Raw genomic sequence first — 22,291 nt, forward strand, 5'->3', positions numbered from 1 at the left:
AGACTGTAGAGACTAATGTTGGGGCATGGTCAGACAATTATGAATGAGACTGTAGACTAATGTTGGGACATGGTTGGACAGTTATGAATGAGACTGTAGACTAATGTTGGGACATGGTTGGACAGTTATGAATGAGACTGTAGACTAATGTTGGGACATGGTTGGACAGTTATGAATGAGGCTGTAGACTAATGTTGGGACATGGTCAGTTATGAATGAGACTGTAGACTAATGTTGGGACATGGTTGGACAGTTATGAATGAGACTGTAGACTAATGTTGGGACATGGTTGGACAGTTATGAATGAGGCTGTAGACTAATGTTGAGACATGGTCAGTTATGAATGAGACTGTAGACTAATGTTGGGACATGGTTGGACAGTTATGAATGAGACTGTAGACTAATGTTGGGACATGGTTGGACAGCTCCAGACTAAGATGAGGGAACCATTTACATAATGATAAAGATGTCTGTATAGGCTACTGTGTGTGCCTGAGTGTAAGGGAGCGTGTGAGTTCATCCTTGTCCTCACTCAACCCAGTCTAATCAAATACCAGTCTAATCTAATAACGGTAATGTGATATGGAGATGCACTAAAGCGTTTGACACTCACTACTATTTACATGGAGATGTGTTTAGACCTGCGATGTTCAACTTGTGGGTCACGGGAGTCTCCTTGTCTCCTTGTCTGAGTAAAGAAAAAAACAGTCTGAACTTTAACACATAAACCAGGTAAAAAAATTCAAATGAATTCCTACTTTTAAATAATTTAATCTCAGAAATGTTTTTCTGCAATCACAATACTTTTAATATAGAACTATTAACAGCGCCATTTTGGTTGATTTTGTGGTCTCAAACTAGTGAGTCTATTAACATTCTTCATCAAGAATATGGGCAAAATTATATTATTGACAGTGAATGAGATAGGAATGTTGTTACCTTGTTTTCCAGATTGTATTTTGGCGATTATTTTTCCCTGATGCGAATATTGGGTCGCAAATTGAGAACCACAGGTTTAAACGACTCCCATTAGCCACCTGTCCTATGGCTGGTGACGATGGCACGTGTGTCCTACTGTCGGCCTACCTTTTTTTTCTTCCAGAATTTGATCTTTTGGAACAGATAAGTCCAAAATCACCAGTGATTCTCTCACAATATGTTCATCATATCCCCCTAACCCCCCCTCCCCATATGAAATATAGTCCTGTACAAAACGTTCCTATTTTGGGGTCTGGATTCCCAGCCTATAGCAGTATCCTAACAGTCCGTGAAAACACCAAGCCTAGCCGACAGAGTGCTAATCTTTATCACCAAACATGACTAATTCATAGGGCAGATATAAAAGGTCTACTGCTGCACAATTATTGTTTTATCCACAGCACACCATCATCCATCTATTATTTGTCATCTATTTTTTTTAATCATCATCCATCTTTTTTCAATATTTTTTTCTTTCTTCCAATCATCCATCCATCTGTCTGCAGGTCCGGTCTCAGCCGCTCATTAGCCGGGGTCGCTGCAGCTGCGCGCTCCGTTCGTTCCTGAGCTCCTGCATTCTTCCTGCACCGGAGCGGTGGGTTGCGCGTGCGCGAGACGGCGGCAGCAAGAGCGCTGCTCGTTTGACAGCGGCTCGGGAAGAGGGAGCTGGTGCTAGAACCGGAGAACCGAGCAGAGGACCACAGGCTGTGAGGCTGCAGCAGGGAACGAGTCAGAGCACTGCCCGGAGACAGGAGACAAAAACCAACTCATCCTCTTCTATTCCTACAGCTGCGAGAAGAGGGAAAACCCTGTCCACGTTTGCTTTAACAGGTGAGATTTGTGGGCTCATTTAATTTAATTTTTCTGCTGGTGGTTGTGATTTTTTTATGCTGTTGTCTTGTGTAGGCTGTGCTGTGTATGTATGATGAAATCCTCGCTGCTTTGCTATGTGAATAATGCGCATTTGGTGCAGTGGATGGATGTGTCAAGTCCAAGAGAGGATGGGGTGGCGGTCCAGTTGTGGATTTCCCATAGAAACCGATGATGTTGCTGATATTTATGTTGTTGGCGTCAGGTGTGAATATGGAGCCTCGACATTTTGTCGGTGTTTTTAGAGATGAAAGGAACATCATTTAATCAAAGGACAACACAGGCATCAATAAGCGGCAATGTGATTCAGAGCGTCTCTAAGCTATGATAAAATACATTATTGTCGTTGTCTAGTTTGTGGTGGCTGCTTATCGTGTGAGGATAATTATTATTTAATTTACCATATTAATTCATTTATTATGCTATATTCCATCCTTTGTGTGGAGAAAATATGTTTTGCCGGCCGGCATTATAATTCAAGGGATTAGGCTATTGATGTCAACAGTCTATCAATGGCATGGCCAGCTGTAAATTATATAATCGTGAATGAATTCCCTATTGGAAGCCTATCAATTAGGTAACAGTTTAGTGATGAGGCCTATATAGGCCTATGTGTCGTAAAGATATGAGACATTTGAGAGGAGAAAGCGGGTGCAGCAACCACGTAGACCGACACAGACATTTCACGCTGCAGCAATTATTCTAGGCTAACCCCCTCTTTTATGCATGCGACCTATGAATGTGCTCTCTGCCCTTTGCATCGTGACACGCGGTAATCACCAATAACGATTAACGAGACGTTTATTCCCAGTAGAATAATAACACCGTTGTAGGCCTAGTCTGTGGTTGGTGTCATGTTATATAGGTCAAGGCCTGCTATACCGAGTAAAGCTGACGTGGGCTATAGATTCCCCCCAACTCCACATCATCACCATCTGTGAGGTTCAGAACATCAGGGGGATCTCACAGGTAGAATCCCCTGAGCTCGATTGACTCCAAACAGCAATGCAAATGCTTCACACACAGTATATGCTTGCGTCCCAAATGGCACTGGCCAAAAGTAGTGCACTATGTAGGGAATAGTGTCCCATTTGGGAGGCCACTGTTATGTTTCTACTGACTACAGTAGGCCACTGTTATGTTTCTACTGACTACAGTAGGCCACTGTTATGTTTCTACTGACTACAGTAGGCCACTGTTATGTTTCTACTGAATACAGTGGGCCACTGTTATGTTTCTACTGACTACAGTAGGCCACTGTTATGTTTCTACTGACTACAGTAGGCCACCGTTATGTTTCTACTGACTACAGTAGGCCACCGTTATGTTTCTACTGACTACAGTAGGCCACTGTTATGTTTCTACTGACTACAGTAGGCCACTGTTATGTTTCTACTGACTCCAGTAGGCCACTGTTATGTTTCTACTGACTACAGTAGGCCACTGTTATGTTTCTACTGACTACAGTAGGCCACTGTTATGTTTCTACTGACTACAGTAGGCCACTGTTATGTTTCTACTGACTACAGTAGGCCACTGTTATGTTTCTACTGACTACAGTAGGCCACCGTTATGTTTCTACTGACTACAGTAGGCCACTGTTATGTTTCTACTGACTACAGTAGGCCACTGTTATGTTTCTACTGACTACAGTAGGCCACTGTTATGTTTCTACTGACTACAGTAGTCCTTATCAGATGGTCCCATGTAGAGCCATATTATGGTCCCATGTAGAGCCATATTATGGTCCCATGTAGAGCCATATTATGGTCCCATGTAGAGCCATATTAAGGTCCCATGTAGAGCCATATTATGGTCCCATGTAGAGCCATATTATGGTCCCATGTAGAGCCATATTATGGTCCCATGTAGAGCCATATTATGGTCCCATGTAGAGCCATATTATGGTCCCATGTAGAGCCATATTATGGTCCCATGTAGAGCCATATTATGGTCCCATGTAGAGCCATATTATGGTCCCATGTAGAGCCATATTAATGTCCCATGTAGAGCCATATTATGGTCCCATGTAGAGCCATATTATGGTCCCATGTAGAGCCATATTATGGTCCCATGTAGAGCCATATTATGGTCCCATGTAGAGCCATATTATGGTCCCATGTAGAGCCATATTATGGTCCCATGTAGAGCCATATTATGGTCCCATGTAGAGCCATATTATGGTCCCATGTAGAGCCATATTATGGTCCCATGTAGAGCCATATTATGGTCCCATGTAGAGCCATATTATGGTCCCATGTAGAGCCATATTATGGTCCCATGTAGAGCCATATTATGGTCCCATGTAGAGCCATATTATGGTCCCATGTAGAGCCATATTATGGTCCCATGTAGAGCCATATTATGGTCCCATGTAGAGCCATATTATGGTCCCATGTAGAGCCATATTATGGTCCCATGTAGAGCCATATTATGGTCCCATGTAGAGCCATATTATGGTCCCATGTAGAGCCATATTATGGTCCCATGTAGAGCCATATTATGGTCCCATGTAGAGCCATATTATGGTCCCATGTAGAGCCATATTATGGTCCCATGTAGAGCCATATTATGGTCCCATGTAGAGCCATATTATGGTCCCATGTAGAGCCATATTATGGTCCCATGTAGAGCCATATTATGGTCCCATGTAGAGCCATATTATGGTCCCATGTAGAGCCATATTATGGTCCCATGTAGAGCCATATTATGGTCCCATGTAGAGCCATATTATGGTCCCATGTAGAGCCATATTATGGTCCCATGTAGAGCCATATTATGGTCCCATTGTGAGGCTGATATTATTTCATGCTGATACTGAATATAGATATTTGTTTGACATGTTGACAACAAGTCCCCCTTCCCAAATTATAATCTGGTAAAAAAATGAAAAGTTAAACACAAGTCAATAATCCGTTGGTAAGGGCGATTGAACAGATGTTTTGAGATATTTCTGTAGTGACCAGGACAAGGATGAATTCTGTATATACCAGGGTGTGTTTGATTGGTGACATGTTGACAGATGTCCGGTGGCATTATTCTCTGGTGTGTGTGTGTGTGTGTGTGTGTGTGTGTGTGTGTGTGTGTGTGTGTGTGTGAGATCCTCTGATTCGTAGACCCCACATGGTGCTGATGATGATTCCATGGTTGTTGTGATATGCTACTTTGGGAAAAGCCTGAGAACTGGTGTAGTGGGAGGAAATAAATAGCTATTATGAATGTCACTGCGTTTGTCTGTGTGGGGTTTGAAGGGGTTTTATGAATGTCACTGTGTTTGTCTGTGTGGGGTTTGAAGGGGTTTTATAAATGTCACTGTGTTTGTCTGTGTGGGGTTTGAAGGGGTTTTATGAATGTCACTGTGTTTGTCTGTGTGGGGTTTGAAGGGGTTTTATGAATGTCACTGTGTTTGTCTGTGTGGGGTTTGAAGGGGTTTGCAGCATGTGAGCTGTTTCATGATGCTGTTTCCAAATGTTGTCCTTTGTGGTGTGGGTTACGGCATCGGTCATACTTGGGGAGATGTGACCCTGAGACATGACCAGGGAAAACTCTGAGCCTGGGCTGTAGGATATAACCAGAGGTCAGAGTTGATCCTGGTTATCCATAACTCTACTTCCCAGCTTTGAACCCCAACCAGGACCTCAACTAACTGTTATTGTGTAAGACATTAACATAAGACAGAGTCTTTATATGGGATCCTGTTCCCATCGTCCCCCTCAGTCAAGATTCAACATGTTCCCATCGTCTCCCTCAGTCAAGATTCAACATGTTCCCATCGTCTCCCTCAGTCAAGATTCAACATGTTCCCATCGTCCCCCTCAGTCAAGATTCAACATGTTCCCATCGTCCCCCTCAGTCAAGATTCAACATGTTCCCATCTTCCCCCTCAGTCAAGATTCAACATGTTCCCATCGTCTCCCTCAGTCAAGATTCAACATGTTCCCATCGTCTCCCTCAGTCAAGATTCAACATGGTCCCATCTCCCCCCTCAGTCAAGATTCAACATGTTCCCATCGTCTCCCTCAGTCAAGATTCAACACGTTCCCATCATCTCCCTCAGTCAAGATTCAACATGTTCCCATCATCTCCCTCAGTCAAGATTCAACATGTTCCCATCGTCCCCCTCAGTCAAGATTCAACATGTTCCCATCGTCTCCCTCAGTCAAGATTCAACATGTTCCCATCATCTCCCTCAGTCAAGATTCAACATGTTCCCATCTTCCACCTCAGTCAAGATTCAACATGTTCCCATCATCTCCCTCAGTCAAGATTCAACATGTTCCCATCATCTCTCTCAGTCAAGATTCAACATGTTCCCATCTTCCCCCTCAGTCAAGATTCAACATGTTCCCATCGTCTCCCTCAGTCAAGATTCAACATGTTCCCATCTTCCCCCTCAGTCAAGATTCAACACGTTCCCATCATCTCCCTCAGTCAAGATTCAACATGTTCCCATCATCTCCCTCAGTCAAGATTCAACATGTTCCCATCGTCCCCCTCAGTCAAAATTCAACATGTTCCCATCTTCCACCTCAGTCAAGATTCAACATGTTCCCATCATCTCCCTCAGTCAAGATTCAACATGTTCCCATCATCTCCCTCAGTCAAGATTCAACATGTTCCCATCGTCCCCCTCAGTCAAGATTCAACATGTTCCCATCGTCCCCCTCAGTCAAGATTCAACATGTTCCCATCGTCCACCTCAGTCAAGATTCAACATGTTCCCATCTTCCCCCTCAGTCAAGATTCAACATGTTCCCATCATCTCCCTCAGTCAAGATTCAACATGGTCCCATCTTCCCCCTCAGTCAAGATTCAACATGTTCCCATCATCTCCCTCAGTCAAGATTCAACATGTTCCCATCTTCCCCCTCAGTCAAGATTCAACATGTTCCCATGTTCCACCTCAGTCAAGATTCAACATGTTCCCTGAGGACATTACAGAAGACAAAGACACATGATTGTAGTCGCTGGTGTCTACCTCCCTCCTACCCTGGTGTCTACCTCCCTCCTACCCTGGTGTCTACCTCCCTCCTACCCTGGTGTCTACCTCCATTCTACCCTGGTGTCTACCTCCCTCCTACCCTGGTGTCTACCTCCCTCCTACCCTAGTGTCTACCTCCCTCCTACCCAGGTGTCTACCTCCTTCCTACCCTGGTGTCTACCTCCCTCCTACCCTGGTGTCTACCTCCCTCCTACCCTGGTGTCTACCTCCCTCCTACCCTGGTGTCTACCTCCATTCTACCCTGGTGCCTACCCCCCTCCTAGCCTGGTGTCTCCCTCCCTACTACCCTGGTGTCTACCTCCCTCCTACCCTGGTGTCTACCTCCCTCCTACCCTGGTGTGTACCTCCAATCTACCCTGGTGTCTACCTCCCTCCTCCTACCCTGGTGTCTACCTCCCTCCTACCCAGGTGTCTACCTCCCTCCTACCCAGGTGTCTACCTCCCTCCTACCCAGGTGTCTACCTCCCTCCTACCCTAGTGTCTACCTCCCTCCTACCCAGGTGTCTACCTCCCTCCTACCCTGGTGTCTACCTCCCTCCTACCCTGGTGTCTACCTCCCTCCTACCCAGGTGTCTACCTCCCTCCTACCCTGGTGTCTACCTCCCTCCTACCCTAGTGTCTACCTCCCTCCTACCCAGGTGTCTACCTCCCTCCTACCCTGGTGTCTACCTCCCTCCTACCCTAGTGTCTACCTCCCTCCTACCCAGGTGTCTACCTCCCTCCTACCCAGGTGTCTACCTCCCTCCTACCCAGGTGTCTACCTCCCTCCTACCCTAGTGTCTACCTCCCTCCTACCCTGGTGTCTACCTCCCTCCTACCCTAGTGTCTACCTCCCTCCTACCCTAGTGTCTACCTCCCTCCTACCCAGGTGTCTACCTCCCTCCTACCCTAGTGTCTACCTCCCTCCTACCCTAGTGTCTACCTCCCTCCTACCCAGGTGTCTACCTCCCTCCTACCCTAGTGTCTACCTCCCTCCTACCCAGGTGTCTACCTCTCTCCTACCCTGGTGTCTACCTCCCTCCTACCCTGGTGTCTACCTCCCTCCTACCCTAGTGTCTACCTCCCTCCTACCCAGGTGTCTACCTCCCTCCTACCCAGGTGTCTACCTCCCTCCTACCCAGGTGTCTACCTCCCTCCTACCCAGGTGTCTACCTCCCTCCTACCCTAGTGTCTACCTCCCTCCTACCCTAGTGTCTACCTCCCTCCTACCCTGGTGTCTACCTCCCTCCTACCCTGGTGTCTACCTCCATTCTACCCTGGTGCCTACCCCCCTCCTAGCCTGGTGTCTCCCTCCCTCCTACCCTGGTGTCTACCTCCCTCCTACCCTGGTGTCTACCTCCCTCCTACCCTGGTGTCTACCTCCATTCTACCCTGGTGCCTACCCCCCTCCTAGCCTGGTGTCTCCCTCCCTACTACCCTGGTGTCTACCTCCCTCCTACCCTGGTGTCTACCTCCCTCCTACCCTGGTGTGTACCTCCCTCCTACCCTGGTGTCTACCTCCCTCCTCCTATCCTGGTGTCTACCTCCCTCCTCCTATTCTGGTGTCTACCTACCTCCTCCTACCCTTGTGTCTACCTCCCTCCTCCTATCCTGGTGTCTACCTCCCTTCTCCTACACTGGGGTGTCTAACTGTCAATAGTAGTTCATTATATAGGGAATAGGGTGCCATTTGGGACACAGTCTCCCAGCCCTCAGCTCTCAGATACAGCCACTGTCTGGGGGGGACCCAGCCCTCAGCTCTCAGTATACAGCCACTGTCTGGGGGCAACCAGCCCTCAGCTCTCAGTATACAGTCACTGTCTGGGGGCACCCAGCCCTCAGCTCTCAGTATACAGCCACTGTCTGGGGGCACCCAGCCCTCAGCTCTCAGTATATAGCCACTGTCTAGGGGGCACCCAGCCCTCAGCTCTCAGTATACAGCCACTGTCTGGGGGGCACCCAGCCCTCAGCTCTCAGTATGCAGCCACTGTCTAGGGGGCACCCAGCCCTCAGCTCTCAGTATACAGCCACTGTCTGGGGGGCACCCAGCCCTCAGCTCTCAGTATATAGCCACTGTCTAGGGGGCACCCAGCCCTCAGCTCTCAGTATACAGCCACTGTCTGGGGGGACCCAGCCCTCAGCTCTCAGCATAGAGCTGCAATGGTTGTGCTTGTTGTTTTATCAGATCAGGAACCACATTAAATTAACATGACTGGTTAGAGATTGATGGATTGGAAAATGGGGGAAATTTCATACAGGAGATATTTAATGGTTCTGGTAAGTACGTGAGGTTGCCATAGTGACTACCTCCAACAGCTGTTGTTGTTTTCCTGCTGGTGAAATCCAGCTTGCTGTGTTTTTGGCTTTTTCATCAATGCATTAATAAGTCAGTCAGTCATTCAGTCAGTTATTAATGGTCAAAACCATGTAGATCCCAATGACACTGCCAGGCCAGATGGACTAACAGTAGTGGTCATCTCTAGTCACCCACGCACTGCCCAGGTCCCATGGTCTTGTGGAGAAAGTTATGGTTTTGATGACCCAGTGAGGGTTAGTATAACTACCACACACTCCATATACAGAACAAAGAGAGTTGGCCTGGTACACCTCTGGCAGGAGGAGAGGAGAAGAGAAGAGAGGAGAGGAGAGACATGTTGACAGCACCAGCTGTGCCAGAGCTCTTCTGAAGCGTAACGCCGTGAACCATGAGGATAATGAAAGACGACATGGCATGCTCCACCTCTCCCCCTCTCCCCCCCTCTCCCTTCTCCCCACCTCTCCCCTCTCCATCTCTCTCCCCACCTCTCCCTTCTCCCCACCTCTCCCTTCTCCCCATCTCTCCCTTCTCCCCATCTCTCCCCTCTCCCCATCTCTCCCCACCTCTCCCTTCTCCCCACCTCTCCCTTCTCCCCATCTCTCCCCTCTCCATCTCTCTCCCCACCTCTCCCTTCTCCCCACCTCTCCCTTCTCCCCATCTCTCCCTTCTCCCCATCTCTCCCCTCTCCCCATCTCTCCCCACCTCTCCCTTCTCCCCACCTCTCCCTTCTCCCCATCTCTCCCCTCTCCATCTCTCTCCCCACCTCTCCCTTCTCCCCACCTCTCCCTTCTCCCCATCTCTCCCTTCTCCCCATCTCTCCCCACCTCTCCCTTCTCCCCATCTCTCCCTTCTCCCCATCTCTCCCCTCTCCCCATCTCTCCCCTCTCCCCACCTCTCCCTTCTCCCCACCTCTCCCCATCTCTCCCTTCTCCCCATCTCTCCCTTCTCCCTCCCGTCTCCACTTCCCCCCTCTCTCCTTCCTCTAACTCCACCTCTCTCCTCTCCTACTCTCTCCTCTCTCTACCTCTCTCCCCTCTCCATCTCTCTCCTACTCTCTCCTCTCTCCATCTCTCTCCTACTCTCTCCTCTCTCTACCTCTCTCCTCTCTCTATCTCTCTCCTACTCTCTCCTCTCTCTACCTCTCTCTGCTCTCCCCTCCTCTTTCCCCTCTCTACCTCTCTCCTTTCCCCTCTCTCCCCTCTCTTCCTCTCCAGCTCTATCCCTCGCCAGCTCTCATTCCTCTCCCCTCTCTACGTCTCTCCACCTCTCCCCTACTCTCCCTCCCCCTCCACTCTCTGCCCTCTATGATGACTTAATGATAAAGACCCCTGCTGTGAGGCTTCTGTAGATGCATGCTGGATAGATATCTGCTCTCATCATCATTCATCCATTTTGATTGTGTTTGAAGATGAGGTGCTGAAATATCAACTTTGGCAGGTTATTTAAATAGTGGCTCAGTGAGAGATGGATAAAACCCCAGAGCAGCCTCTCAGATCCACCCCATTGCCATGGGCAACAGATGGGTGAGTGGGGAGGTCAAGGAGGAAACGGACCCAGAGTTATACTGGACTGGTAGTACAGTAGTTTTCAGTAGCTGTATTTCAGCAGAAATACACACACACACACACACACACACACACACACACACACACACACACCCTTTGTTGTCTTGGCAGTTCAGACGTTTGTGCCATTTTTAATTGCTCAGTAAATGCCACTGGTGGCCTGTTTCCTGATTTAAGATGTAAGACCTGCTTATGTCCAGAGAGAGCGAATTAAAGCCAAAGCTCTTGTTGGGAAATCACCACATTCAATGGGGTCTGTGATTGGAGAGTTCAAAGGTCGCTGTTTAATAAAGATTTGGGGAGATCTACATTGACATTGAGTGAAATGTGGCAGTTTGTTACGAGGAAAATTGTCCCAAACTCTCTCTCCATCTGCCACAAGCCTCGGGCACCTAAAACGTGGATGTGGATTAAGGCAGCCCCCCCGCACCTCTCTGATTCAGAGGGGTTGTGTGAAATGCAGAAGACACATTTCAGTTGAAGGCAGTCAGTTGTACAACTGACCAGGTCTCCCCCTTTCCCTTTCCTAGTACAATGAAGGTTTATGGAAGATAAGAATTGATCATCAGGACTTCACACAGTAAGGTGTTGCAACTTTTTATCCAGTTGAGTTTGTAAAGGGAGAGGATTACAGGTTACTGTTTAAACAATATTTGGTAGGATTTAAATTGACATTGACTGACAAAGTTGGTTTTTGGAGGCAAATCTGCAATCTCTTTCTGTCTGTCATGAGCTAAGTGCAGACATGGTTTCTAGATGGTTTATGAAAGATAATAATTAATAATCAGAGGATTTGATTCATTTAAAGTTGATTTTTGGCTTTAATTAGGTGGGAAAAAAAACATTATTTTTGACTTTGTGGCAGATGTTCTTTTCACTGTGAACAAATAATATGCTAATGCCTTGTACATAGTATGGTGATGTTAATGCCTTGTACATAGTATGGTGATGTTAATGCCTTGTACATAGTATGGTGATGTTAATGCCTTGTACATAGTATGGTGATGTTAATGCCTTGTACATAGTATGGTGATGTTAATGCCTTGTACATAGTATGGTGATGTTAATGCCTTGTACATAGTATGGTGATGTTAATGCCTTGTACATAGTATGGTGATGTTAATGCCTTGTACATAGTATGGTGATGTTAATGCCTTGTACATAGTATGGTGATGTTAATGCCTTGTACATAGTATGGTGATGTTAATGCCTTGCACATAGTATGGTGATGTTAATGCCTTGTACATAGTATGGTGATGTTAATGCCTTGTACATAGTATGGTGATGTTAATGCCTTGTACATAGTATGGTGATGTTAATGCCTTGTACATAGTATGGTGAGCTTAATACTTTGTACATAGTATGGTGATCTTAATGCCTTGTACATAGTTTGGTGAGTTTAATGCCTTGTACATAGTATGGTGAGATTAATGCCCTGTACATAGTATGGTGATGTTAATGCCTTGTACAGTAGTATGGTGAGATTAATGCCTTGTACATAGTATGGTGATCTTAATGCCTTGTACATAGTATGGTGAGTTTAATGCCTTGTACATAGTATGGTGAGTTTAATGCCTTGTACATAGTATGGTGAGTTTAATGCCTTGTACATAGTATGGTGAGTTTAATGCCTTGTACAGTAGTATAGTGAGATTAATGCATTGTACATAGTATAGTGAGATTAATGCCTTGTACAGTAGTATAGTGAGATTAATGCCTTGTACATAGTATGGTGAGCTTAATGCATTGTACATAGTATGGTGATCTTAATGCCTTGTACATAGTATGGTGATCTTAATGCCTTGTACATAGTATGGTGATCTTAATGCCTTGTACAAAGTTTGGTGATCTTAATGCCTTGTACATAGTATGGTGATCTTAATGCCTTGTACATAGTTTGGTGAGTTTAATGCCTTGTACATAGTATGGTGAGATTAATGCCTTGTACATAGTATGGTGAGATTAATGCCTTGTACATAGTATGGTGAGATGAATGCCTTGTACATAGTATGGTGATCTTAATGCCTTGTACATAGTATGGTGATCTTAATGCCTTGTACATAGTATGGTGAGCTTAATGCCTTGTACATAGTATGGTGAGCTTAATGCCTTGTACATAGTATAGTGAGATTAATGCCTTGTACATAGTATGGTGAGCTTAATGCCTTGTACATAGTATGGTGAGCTTAATGCCTTGTACAGGAGGCCTACAGAAGGTTCAAAATATTATCCCAAACAGTGAAATCTTTATCTCAGCTCTGAGATTTAGGTCAAAGTAACCATTCAACTAGGCCGCATTCTCTCCTCACCCAAACAACCAATGGCTTTAAGACTTCTATGGTCACATGTTGAGAGTCGTTTAAATAAACCAACCAGACGTAAGCTCATAACAATGATTACTAAACACGTTTTCTGAGAGCATAATAGATTCTGTCAGTCTGTGACGGATTCTTCCCTCTGCCACGTGTGTGTGTGTGTGTGTGTTTGTGTGTGTGTGTGTGTTTGTGTGTGTGTGTGTGTGTGGGGGTGTGTGTGTGTGTGTGTGGTGCATCAAAGATCTATACTCAGCATTATGTGGGAGGGAAACTGAAATATTTCTTCCATGCCTGGCAGCTTTTTTTGTTTTCAATCACATTCACAACCCATATTTAATTTCATGAAGTGATTCATTTGACAGGGAAATCTAATTTAGGGCCCTTCGTGAGCGTGTACTGTATATGTATATGGCTGATAGAATAATCTATAGAACACTACATCACAAGCCTTTCTGTCAGCGTGTATTCTCTCAGGCGTGTGTATATATACAGTATACGGTTTCTAGAACAATCTATAGAACACTACATCACAAGCCTTTCTGTCAGTGTGTATTCTCTCAGGCGTGTGTATATATACAGTATACGGTTTCTAGAACAATCTATAGAACACTACATCACAAGCCTTTCTGTCAGTGTGTATTCTCTCAGGCGTGTGTATATATACAGTATACGGTTTCTAGAACAATCTATAGAACACTACATCACAAGCCTTTCTGTCAGCGTGTATTCTCTCAGGCGTGTGTATATATACAGTATACGGTTTCTAGAACAATCTATAGAACACTACATCACAAGCCTTTCTGTCAGCGTGTATTCTCTCAGGCGTGTGTATATATACAGTATACGGTTTCTAGAACAATCTATAGAACATTACATCACAAGCCTTTCTGTCAGCGTGTATTGTTACATACTCAGTGTGTATTCTCTCAGGCGTGTGTATATATACAGTATACGGTTTCTAGAACAATCTATAGAACATTACATCACAAGCCTTTCTGTCAGCATGTATTCTCTCAGGCGTGTGTATATATACAGTATACGGTTTCTAGAACAATCTATAGAACACTACATCACAAGCCTTTTATATCAGCGTATACATTCCCTTGATTTCCTCAAGGTTCTCCCATACTATCTATCTATAGACAAATACAACTGTTATGTTTGTTTTTATAATCAGCATCCTCCTCAAGGTTCTCCCATAGATCTGTCCTATCGCCAAGCTGTCAGAAGGGTGGTCCGTGCTTTGTACTGACTGGAGAAGTAGCATCACTATCTGAGTGGTGTGGGAAAATGAAGTCCAGTTCAATGGAGTCTGTATCCTATAACTAACCTCTCCTACCCGTCTGGGCCGACAGAGAGGTCCATTCTGTGGCTTCAGTGGAGGCTTTCGGGGGCTGAAACTAATACAGAATGTCTTTGTGGTGAAGATAAACGGTTCAGCAGCTGGCCTGTTCACAAATGAAGAGGCTGAACACTGAACAAGCGTACAGGCTCAATTTGGGGATGTAATTTATGAGCGCACGGGGTTTGTGGTTGTGGATGGAGGATGTGGCGGCCCACTGATAAACCAATTAGAGGAGACGGGTCTTTATGTCTATGGTCTGTCTGCCTTCCTCCTCAGAGAGGAAGAGGAAGTGGTGGTGGGAGGAAGCTGGTCCTGTGATGCTGGCTGTAATCTCTGCTAGTGGCACACACTCCCCATCTTTCACATTCCCCTCCCATCTCTGTTCACAGGGAACCATTTGGTCCTGGGGGGATTATATTTAACTTCTGCTTTTACTATGGATGTTACTGCATCATAAAGTATGGAAGACTAACCGTCCCCAATAGAGCATTTAACTGCTGCTCCCTCCCTCCCTCCCTCCCTCCCTCCCTCCCTCCCTCCCTCCCTCCCTCCCTCCCTCCCTCCCTCCCTCCCTCCCTCCCTCCCTCCCTCCCTCCCTCCCTCCTCCCTCCCTCCCTCCCTCCCTCCTTCCCCTCCCTCCCTCCCTCCCTCCCTCCCTCCTTCCCCTCCCTCCCTCCCTCCCTCCTTCCCCTCCCTCCCTCCCTCCCTCCCTCCCTCCCTCCCTCCCTCCCTCCCTCCCTCCTCCTCCCTCCCTCCCTCCCTCCCTCCCTCCCTCCCTCCCATGATTCTAGTCCTAAGGGTAGCAGTATGTTTTATGTCCTTCAATTACCAGATCGGCCAGTGGGCCACAGATAAACACAAGATCCCAAATCCTTTCTATTGCAATATTTGTGTCCTATAGATAATGAGGTTATGTCACCTGAACTGTGGTAATGTGTCCTATAGATAATGAGGTTATGCCACCTGAACTGTAGTAATGTGTCCTATAGATAATGAGGTTATGCCACCTGAACTGTAGTAGATGAGACATGAGACCAGTTACTCTGCAGCAGTGATGGTCCCTTACGACACATATAGGATCTATAGAACTATTTATTACAGTAGAGACAATGTTTGTGTTACTGTAGAGGTCAACTACTTGTCACTGCAGTGGTTATGTCACACCCCTCTGAGGTTTGGTGGGTGTTGTTACTATAGAGGTCAACTACTTGTCATTGCAGTGGTTATGTCACACCCCTCTGTGAGGTTGGTGGGTGTTGTTACTGTAGAGGTCAACTACTTGTCACTGCAGTGGTTATGTCACACCCCTCTGTGAGGTTGGTGGGTGTTGTTACTGTAGAGGTCAACTACTTGTCACTGCAGTGGTTATGTCACACCCCTCTGAGGTTGGTGGGTGTTGTTACTATAGAGGTCAACTACTTGTCACTGCAGTGGTTATGCCACACCCCTCTGAGGTTGGTGGGTGTTGTTACTGTAGAGGTCAACTACTTGTCACTGCAGTGGTTATGCCACACCCCTCTGAGGTTGGTGGGTGTTGTTACTGTAGAGGTCAACTACTTGTCACTGCAGTGGTTATGCCACACCCCTCTGTGAGGTTGGTGGGTGTTGTTACTGTAGAGGTCAACTACTTGTCACTGCAGTGGTTATGCCACACCCCTCTGTGAGGTTGGTGGGTGTTGTTACTATAGAGGTCAACTACTTGTCACTGCAGTGGTTATGCCACACCCCTCTGTGAGGTTGGTGGGTGTTGTTACTATAGAGGTCAACTACTTGTCACTGCAGTGGTTATGCCACACCCCTCTGTGAGGTTGGTGGGTGTTGTTACTATAGAGGTCAACTACTTGTCACTGCAGTGGTTATGTCACACCCCTCTGTGAGGTTGGTGGGTGTTGTTACTATAGAGGTCAACTACTTGTCACTGCAGTGGTTATGTCACACCCCTCTGAGGTTGGTGGGTGTTGTTACTGTAGAGGTCAACTACTTGTCACTGCAGTGGTTATGTCACACCCCTCTGAGGTTGGTGGGTGTTGTTACTATAGAGGTCAACTACTTGTCATTGCAGTGGTTATGTCACACCCCTCTGAGGTTGGTGGGTGTTGTTACTGTAGAGGTCAACTACTTGTCACTGCAGTGGTTATGTCACACCCCTCTGAGGTTGGTGGGTGTTGTTACTGTAGAGGTCAACTACTTGTCATTGCAGTGGTTATGTCACACCCCTCTGAGGTTGGTGGGTGTTGTTACTGTAGAGGTCAACTACTTGTCATTGCAGTGGTTATGTCACACCCCTCTGAGGTTGGTGGGTGTTGTTACTATAGAGGTCAACTACTTGTCATTGCAGTGGTTATGTCACACCCCTCTGAGGTTGGTGGGTGTTGTTACTGTAGAGGTCAACTACTTGTCACTGCAGTGGTTATGTCACACCCCTCTGAGGTTGGTGGGTGTTGTTACTATAGAGGTCAACTACTTGTCATTGCAGTGGTTATGTCACACCCCTCTGAGGTTGGTGGGTGTTGTTACTGTAGAGGTCAACTACTTGTCACTGCAGTGGTTATGCCACACCCCTCTGAGGTTGGTGGGTGTTGTTACTATAGAGGTCAACTACTTGTCATTGCAGTGGTTATGTCACACCCCTCTGAGGTTGGTGGGTGTTGTTACTGTAGAGGTCAACTACTTGTCATTGCACTGTTTATGTCACACCCCTCTGTGAGGTTGGTGGGTGTTGTTACTGTAGAGGTCAACTACTTGTCACTGCAGTGGTTATGCCACACCCCTCTGTGAGGTTGGTGGGTGTTGTTACTGTAGAGGTCAACTACTTGTCATTGCAGTGGTTATGTCACACCCCTCTGTGAGGTTGGTGGGTGTTGTTACTGTAGAGGTCAACTACTTGTCATTGCAGTGGTTATGTCACACCCCTCTGTGAGGTTGGTGGGTGTTGTTACTGTCAGGCTGGCCTGTTGTCATCTCCACTGTGACTGGTGTTTAGCTGTGTACAGTATGTACTGTGTTTGCTGTGTGTGTGTGCTGTGTTGGCTATATGCTGCCTGCTAGCTGTGTGTTTTAGTGGGCTGGCCCTGGAAGGCCCGGCCTGATTAGATTAGATTTACAGCTCTCTCTGTCACTCTCAGAATCACTGCAGCCTGTGGTCAATCGACGATTCAATTTGAGCGTATTCCAGTTTAATCCTCCTCTCAAACCACTAATAAAATCAGAAAGATTTGATAATTAAATGGTTTAAACTTTGCGGATTATCTGTCATTTAGCCTCAAAACAAGAGTTTTGTCTAAAGTGGAATAAAGTCATGGGATCTTTTAGTTATTATTCCTACTGAGAGTCTCCTGTTAGACGACTTAGTCTCTGAGACAAGGGCTGGAAAGACCGAGGTCTGACTGGTATTGAAATATAAATTCTTCTCTCTCTCTCAGGTGACAAAATGAATATTTTATACTATCACACGTTATCTTTTAAATGGACAATTCAATGTGATTAAAGGTTAATTACCCTCTCGCACCCTTGGGAGGTGAATAATACCCCTAGCATGCGCTGTCTGTCTGTCTGTCTCTCTCTCGCTCTCTCTCTCTCACACTCTCCCCCCCTCTCACACCTCCCCCCCCCTCTCACACTCTCTCCCCCCCCTCTCACACTCTCTCACACTCTCTCTCTCTCCCCCCCCCCCTCTCACACTCTCTCCCTCTCCCCCCCATCTCTCTCTCTCTCTGGAGAAAACTGATGACCTGTCTCTTTTTTAGGAGGCACAGCATTTTCCTGTCAGAGAGCCCTGCGTTAGGGCCTACAGTCCTTTTCTCTAACAGGCTTTTTGCCTCTGGTCATAATGTATGTCTCCATCCAGCTCTGTGCTGATAGCACTCTGTTTTATCACTGCATCAGATTGAAAGGGCAGGTCTGTCATTAGATATGATGGCTCCTCTTCCCCACCATCTTCAACTACGCCTCAGTAATGGCATAATTATTTAGAATTTCATGGAGCTGTTTCTCCAAGCCACTTTCCACTAAATCTACCATATGTTTACTGTGGTTATGAGAGATATCCCTCTTAGAGATAATATACAAATGAGCTTGACTTTCATCAAACAACCTGCAGACACAGCAAACTGTACCAGACACAGCCCTCTGAACCAGACACAGCCCTCTCTGTACCAGACACAGCCCTCTCTGTACCAGACACAGTCCTCTCTGTACCAGACACAGCCCTCTGTACCAGCCCTCTGTACCAGACACAGCCCTCTGTACCAGCCCTCTGTACCAGACACAGCCCTCTGTACCAGCCCTCTGTACCAGACACAGCCCTCTGTACCAGCCCTCTGTACCAGACACAGCCCTCTGTACCAGCCCTCTGTACCAGACACAGCCCTCTGTACCAGCCCTCTGTACCAGACACAGCCCTCTGTACCAGCCCTCTGTACCAGACACAGCCCTCTGTACCAGACACAGCCCTCTGTACCAGACACAGCCCTCTGTACCAGCCCTCTGTACCAGACACAGCCCTCTGTACCAGACACAGCCCTCTGTACCAGCCCTCTGTACCAGCCCTCTGTACCAGCCCTCTGTACCAGACACAGCCCTCTGTACCAGACACAGCCCTCTGTACCAGACACAGCCCTCTGTTCCAGACACAGCCCTCTGTACCAGCCCTCTGTACCAGACACAGTCCTCTGTACCAGACACAGCCCTCTGTACCAGACACAGCCCTCTGTACCAGACACAGCCCTCTGTACCAGACACAGCCCTCTGTCACAGCCCTCTGTACCAGACACAGCCCTCTGTACCAGCCCTCTGTACCAGACACAGTCCTCTGTATCAGACACAACCCTCTGTACCAGACACAGCCCTCTGTACCAGACACAGCCCTCTGTACCAGACACAGCCCTCTGTACCAGACACCACCCTCTGTACCAGCCCTCTGTACCAGCGCTCTGTACCAGACACAGCCCTCTGTACCAGACACAGCCCTCTGTACCAGACACAGCCCTCTGTACCAGACACAGCCCTCTGTACCAGCCCTCTGTACCAGACACAGCCCTCTGTACCAGACACAACCCTCTGTACCAGACACAGCCCTCTGTACCAGACACAACCCTCTGTACCAGACACAGCCCTCTGTACCAGACACAGCCCTCTCTGTACCAGACACAGCCCTCTGTACCAGACACAGCCCTCTGTACCAGACACAGCCCTCTGTTCCAGACACAGCCCTCTGTACCAGACACAACCCTCTGTACCAGACACAGCCCTCTGTACCAGACACAGCCCTCTCTGTACCAGACACAGCCCTCTCTGTACCAGACACAGCCCTCTCTGTACCAGACACAGCCCTCTGTACCAGCCCTCTGTACCAGACACAGTCCTCTGTACCAGACACAACCCTCTGTACCAGACACAGCCCTCTGTACCAGCCCTCTGTACCAGACACAACCCTCTGTACCAGACACAGCCCTCTGTACCAGACACAGCCCTCTGTACCAGACACAGCCCTCTGTACCAGACACCACCCTCTGTACCAGCCCTCTGTACCAGCCCTCTGTACCAGACACAGCCCTCTGTACCAGACACAGCCCTCTGTACCAGACACAGCCCTCTGTACCAGACACAGCCCCCTGTACCAGACACAGCCCTCTGAACCAGACACAGCCCTCTGAACCAGACACAGCCCTCTGAACCAGACACAGCCCTCTGAACCAGACACAGCCCTCTGAACCAGACACAGCCCTCTGAACCAGACACAGCCCTCTGTACCAGACACAGCCCTCTGTACCAGACACAGCCCTCTGTACCAGACACAGCCCTCTGTACCAGACACAGCCCTCTGTACCAGACACAGCCCTCTGTACCAGCCCTCTGTACCAGCCCTCTGTACCAGACACAGCCCTCTGTACCAGACACAGCCCTCTGTACCAGACACAGCCCTCTGTACCAGACACAGCCCTCTGTACCAGACACAGCCCTCTGTACCAGACACAGCCCTCTGAACCAGACACAGCCCTCTGTACCAGACACAGCCCTCTGTACCAGCCCTCTGTACCAGCCCTCTGTACCAGACACAGCCCTCTGTACCAGACACAGCCCTCTGTACCAGCCCTCTGTACCAGCCCTCTGTACCAGCCACAGCCCTCTGTACCAGACACAGCCCTCTGTACCAGACACAGCCCTCTGTACCAGACACAGCCCTCTGTACCAGACCCAGTCCTCTGTACCAGACACAACCCTCTGTACCAGACACAGCCCTCTGTACCAGACACAACCCTCTGTACCAGACACAGCCCTCTGTACCAGACACAGCCCTCTGTACCAGACACAGCCCTCTGTACCAGACACCACCCTCTGTACCAGCCCTCTGTACCAGCGCTCTGTACCAGACACAGCCCTCTGTACCAGACACCACCCTCTGTACCAGCCCTCTGTACCAGCGCTCTGTACCAGACACAGCCCTCTGTACCAGACACAGCCCTCTGTACCAGACACAGCCCTCTGTACCAGACACAGCCCTCTGTACCAGACACAACCCTCTGTACCAGACACAGACCCAGCCCACAGATAAACATCAAAAGATATTATCATCAACCTGATAAGAACTAATACTAACTGTGATGTATTATACTGTATGTATTAACCTGATAAGAACTAATAATAACTGTGATGTATTATACTGTATGTATCAACCTGATAAGAACTAATAATAACTGTGATGTATTATACTGTATGTATTAACCTGATAAGAACTAATAATAACTGTGATGTATTATACTGTATGTATTAACCTGATAAGAACTAATACTAACTGTGGTGTATTATACTGTATGTATCAACCTGATAAGAATGTTGACAAACAGGTTGGAATATTGAGTCACATCTTTCAGTAGCCAATGAGCTGCATTGTGACGATGTGATGCGTTCAACCATTTAGAATGGCATTTATAAGTGAAGACGACTCTTTCGTTATGTATGTTTTTGACATTTTTTGTCAACATTATACTCTTTGTAGTTGATAATGTGTCATGGTTGCAGAATTTCCTTGGTTTGCACCGCTGTGTGAGATGGAGAATCAGATTATAAAAGCTAATTGCTTATCTGAATTTATTTGGCATAATTATTCCCCTTACTTTGAACTATTTGTCTCATCCCATTGTCTTCCAATATCCCAATTAAATTGTGAATTTTAACACTTTGCAGCTCTTCCCAGATAATTACCTTTTTTAATGACTTGGACCGCGACCAACAGAAAGCTTTATTTTGGGAGAGATACACTCCGTTCCAAATGGTACCCTATTATCTACACTATGGAGTGCATTACTCTTGAACAGGGTCCCTAGGGATCTGGTGAAAAGTAGTGCACTATATAGGGAATAGGGCTCTGGTCTAAAGTAGTGCACTATATAGGGAATAGGGCTCTGGTCTAAAGTAGTGCACTATATAGGGAATAGGGCTCTGGTCTAAAGTAGTGCACTATATAGGGAATAGGGCTCTGGTCTAAAGTAGTGCAGCATATAGGGAATAGGGCTCTGGTCTAAAGTAGTGCAGCATATAGGAAATAGGGCTCTGGTCTAAAGTAGTGCACTATATAGGGAATAGGGCTCTGGTCTAAAGTAGTGCACTATATAGGGAATAGGGCTCTGGTCTAAAGTAGTGCAGCATATAGGGAATAGGGCTCTGGTGTAAAGTAGTGCACTATATAGGGAATAGGGCTCTGGTCTAAAGTAGTGCACTATATAAGGAATAGGGCTCTGGTCTAAAGTAGTGCACTATATAGGGAATAGGGCTCTGGTCTAAAGTAGTGCACTATATAGGGAATAGGGCTCTGGTCTAAAGTAGTACACTATATAGGGAATAGGGCTCTGGTCTAAAGTAGTGCACTATATAAGGAATAGGGCTCTGGTCTAAAGTAGTGCACTATATAGGGAATAGGGC

General features: G+C 47.1%; 1 pseudogene; it reads left to right on the forward strand.

Moving 5' to 3' along the window:
- Positions 1–1,511: 1,511 nt before the first annotated feature.
- The window catches only part of LOC109880258 (neuronal cell adhesion molecule-like), a 90,943-nt pseudogene continuing 70,163 nt past the window's right edge, over positions 1,512–22,291 (forward strand).

This window comes from Oncorhynchus kisutch, unplaced genomic scaffold, assembly GCF_002021735.2.
Source record: "Oncorhynchus kisutch isolate 150728-3 unplaced genomic scaffold, Okis_V2 scaffold820, whole genome shotgun sequence".
Lineage (NCBI taxonomy): Eukaryota > Metazoa > Chordata > Actinopteri > Salmoniformes > Salmonidae > Oncorhynchus > Oncorhynchus kisutch.